The following is a 4,631-nucleotide window of genomic DNA, read 5'->3' as shown; positions in this document are numbered from 1 at the left end:
TCTCGTTGACAAACACTAGCGTACCTACGGGGGGGGCAGGGGGGGCACTCTGCCCCCCCTGACGAGTCACAACCCATGCAAAAACGTATCTTTGCCCCCCCTGACGGACTTGAAAAACCTTTTTTGCCCCCCCCCCCCTGACGAGCTTTAAGACCTCTAATGCCCCCCTGACGAGCTTGAAGACCTTTTTTTTTTTTTTTTTTTTTTTTTTTTTGCTTGTCAAATTTTTTTTGGAACGAAACCCTTTATTTGTGATGGAAGACCTTTTTTTTTTTCTGGGACGAAATCCTTTATTTGTGATCGAAAAGACCTTTTTTTTTTTTTTTTTTTTTTTTTGGTTGTCAAATTTTGGGGCTGACGGTTTTGCCCCCCCTGTGGAAAATCCTAGGTACGCCACTGTTGACAAAGCATCTGGGAGTGTTAATGTGACTGACCATATTAATATACTGATAATAATGATCGGTTTCAATTTGAATTTTAAAAAAATCCAGCAGGGGGGGGGGCATAATGGCCCCCTCAACGTATCGCGCAATATTTCCAAAACGCAAAAAAATTGCGCCGCAACATTTTATGACTTTCTTTTTCGCGCAACTTTTGAGACCAAATTTGTGACATACGGGTATGACATCGCGACGCGACATGACTTTTTACGAGACAATGTCATGCCGAAAATAGCTAATTTTTGTACTTGTGTACAAAGTCCAGGGGAGATGAAATTCATAAAAGGGTGATTATTTTCATTTTAATTAGTCTGCTTAATGAATTTAGGTTTTGATTTAGTTGTTAAATGGTCTGTAATAATTTCCATTGAAAAAAAAAAAGAAAAACACAGAAATACATAAGACATTCTAAAAACAAAAAAATACATAAGGGAAAACTTTGCTTTTGCAATTTTTCTTTGTGGAAAACTTTAAATTCGATTACATAAATGACATCTGGAAAAAAGAAGATTCGAAGGGAAATTGGGTGTTTAATATATAAATAATATTTTTGACGGATAAATTTGCATATTTTATTCATAATTAATAAAAAAAATTAAAATAATTATTTTCAGATTTGTTATACTGTCTTGTAGATTTATGTGGTAAAGAATGTGTGTGCCGAATTTCGGCGCGATCGCGCGAAAGGAGGCCGAGATCAAAAGGGGGGGATCTTGCCTCCCCCCGGTCCTCAATACATCTCAAATAAGCCCAGTCCTTTTGCTTCAGACTGAAGTAAATCCTGATTTTACGTTTACAAACAAGATTTAATGTATCCCATAAGTGCGAAGCTCATTTTTTTTTTTGGGGGGGGGGGGGGTGGCGGGATATTCCACGTAACTATTTAGACCTGAAAATTGAATATTCTGAGAAGTTTTCTGTTGTTGTTGTTGTTGTTTTGATCATGAAAAATAATAACTGATAAATAATGACTGCCTATTTCCACTCCGATTCTAATTGGATAATCTTTTTAAAGATTCATGTAAGTTTTTTACCTCCTATTTCGTTTTTGTCTCACCTGCATAGCAGAGTGAGACTATAGGCGTCGCTTTTCCGACGGCGGCGGCGTCAACACCAAATCTTAATCGAAGGTTAAGTTTTTGAAATGACAGCATAACTTAGAAAGTATATGAACCTAGTTCATAAAACTTAGCCACAAGGTTAATCAAGTATTGCTAAACATTCTGCTTGAGTTTCATATCACATGACCAAGGTCAAAGGTCATTTAGGGTCAATGAACTTAGACCTTTATAATGAAATAAGTTGCAGCAACGATTATCTAATGCGCTAAAACAAATTTTATTTCAATTCTTGGTAGAAAAAATTTGAATAAACCCAATTTCATATAATGAAATACAAAATAACAAGTGGGGATATGACATCAATTTCCTCATTGAATATTCATGAAGACATGCCTAGAACTGTTTCACCGAAATAATGCAAATCTTTAAAATGCCATAACTTTTTTATTCCTTGTCCGATATTGTTCAAATTTTCAGTGTTTTGTTTGTCTGATTTCCCTTTATCTGTTAAATCATACTATTTCCAGCCCAGAGCATTCCTCTAACGATCAGCCATGCTGAAAGTATTTCGTTAACTGTGCGATAGCTTTCGTGTGAAACCGGTGAAAACACGTATGTTTCATGAACTTATGGAAATACAAGCATTGTTTCGAAGAAACATAACTTTGTTATTTCTTGACCATTTTCCGCGATTTAGCTATCAAATTAAAGAGCAGATATTTAACTTTTTATGCATGTGATTTTCTTTTTGAAATTTTGATGCCCCCCCCCCCCCCGCCAAATGACTTTTTGCTATCCTTTCTTCAAATTGTTTTTACTCACTCATGCGTGGATGAAAAATCTTGTATGTTATGCCAGCTGAAAAACGACATTCTAAGCTCTACAATGATAGGTCATGTATCTATTTTAGTTGTGATTAAGTTATGATAAATCATCGCTAAACCTCGGTTTCGTTTTTGTGGGACGCACTGTATAGATGATTATCGGGTTTATTAACGTTTATTTTCCAATATGGCTTGCAGAGAACGTCAGCAATGTATTTTCTCCAAATTATATTCAAGAAAATAATAGCACTCGGGTATCAAATACAATAGGAATGTCTGCAACGCTCCACAAATCTTGCTATTGTATAATACTAGTATTATCGTTATAACCAGGCCGTGTCAACGGTTTACAAAATAATATATTTATGTATTGAAAGGTCCAAGGTCCAATTGAATGATCGGCCTTACGTGTACGGCTTTCCTTCATGGTTAGTCGGGATCAAGCTATTTATTTTTGTTAAATACAACAAAACTATAAAATGAAATGAAAATATATTTGTCTTTCACTACAGTTTTATAAATCAATATTGTTCGTTAATGGCTATGTTTACTACTGAATGAAATAAGTTTTTTGTAAAGTTTGTATATTATCGAGGGTTGTGCATGATAATCGCTGATCATCGCTGCACAGTAATAAGAGCAAATGCGAATAATCATAATGATTACGATTTATGAGTTCACCCGATGTTCTGGTATTACTAATGGAGGAGCTAGTGCCATATAAGACATATTCAGTTATCAGGTTTTGTGGTGAAAATTGAGTAAAAGAGGAAATAAGCAGCAATCTATCATCCAAAATTTAAGTCCAAAGGAAAATAAATGGTACGACAAAATGTCTATTAAATTTACAATTGTCACAAGGAAAATAAATTTTACTATTTTCTACGCCGAAATGCTGATAGCATAATGATAAAAAAACGACATAAAGAAGGATTATTATGATAATAATGATACTACTACTACTATTACTACTACTAATAATAATAATAATTCTTCTTCTTATAATACTTCTACTACTACCAAAATAGAAATGCCATTAACAGTTGTGAAAAGAAAGTGGTATTTGTTTATCTTTTCTATATCTCTAGCGTCAAATATGTTTCAGTTAGGCCTACAACTTCAACTTTTCCTCCAAAATAAAATCCCCCAAAAATGGCATAGAGGAAATAGGAAGCAGATCGCCTGGAGATTAGTTTCCATTTGAAAATAAATCATGGAAGAGAGTATCCATTCGGAAGGTATCCATGGAAACTTATTAAAAAAAAACATTTCGGACCTTCCAGAATGTTTTGGTTTTTGTCTCACCTGCATAGCAGAGTGAGACTATAGGCGCCGCTTTTCCGACGGCGACGGCGGCGGCGACGGCGACGGCGGCGGCGGCGTCAACACCAAATCTTAACCTGAGGTTAAGTTTTTGAAATGACAGCATAACTTAGAAAGTATATGGACCTAGTTCATGAAACTTGGCCATAAGGTTAATCAAGTATTACTGAACATCCTGCCTGAGTTTCATGTCACATGACCAAGGTCAAAGGTCATTTAGGGTCAATGAACTTAGACCATGTTGGGGGAATCAACATCAAAATCTTAACCTAAGGTTAAGTTTTTGAAATGTCATCATAACTTAGAAAATATATGGACCTAGTTCATGAAACTTATACATAAGGTTAATCAAGTATCACTGAACATCCTGCATGAGTTTCACATCACATGACCAAGGTCAAAGGTCATTTAGGGTCAATGAACTTTGGCCGAATTGGGGGTATCTGTTGAATTACCATCATAACTTTGACAGTTTATGGATCTGATTCATGAAAGTTGGACATAATAGTAATCAAGTATTACTGAACATCCTGTGCAAGTTTCAGGTCACATGATCAAGGTCAAAGGTCATTTAGGGTCAATGAACTTTGGCCAAATTGGAGTATTTGTTGAATTACAGCCATAAATTTGAAAGTGTGTTGGTCTAGTTCATAAAACTTGGACATAATAGTAATCAAGTATCACTGAACATCCTGTGCGAGTTTCAGGTCACATGATCAAGGTCAAAGGTCATGTAAGGTCAAAGAACTTTGGCCACGTTGGGGGTATTTGTTGAATTGCCATCATATCTCTATAAGTGTATTGGTCTAGTTCATAAAACGTGGAAATAAGAGTAACCAAGTATCACTGAACATCTTGTGCGAGTTATAGTAGTTTTCAAAATCAGCACTGCTGCTATATTGAATCGCGTGATGCAGGTGAGACGGCCAGAGGCATTCCACTTGTTTACATGCCGAAACATCGTTTACGGTTTAATAATGAAG

Source organism: Lytechinus pictus, chromosome 5 (assembly GCF_037042905.1).
Source record: "Lytechinus pictus isolate F3 Inbred chromosome 5, Lp3.0, whole genome shotgun sequence".
NCBI lineage: Eukaryota > Metazoa > Echinodermata > Echinoidea > Temnopleuroida > Toxopneustidae > Lytechinus > Lytechinus pictus.
This window is presented reverse-complemented; position numbering follows the sequence as displayed.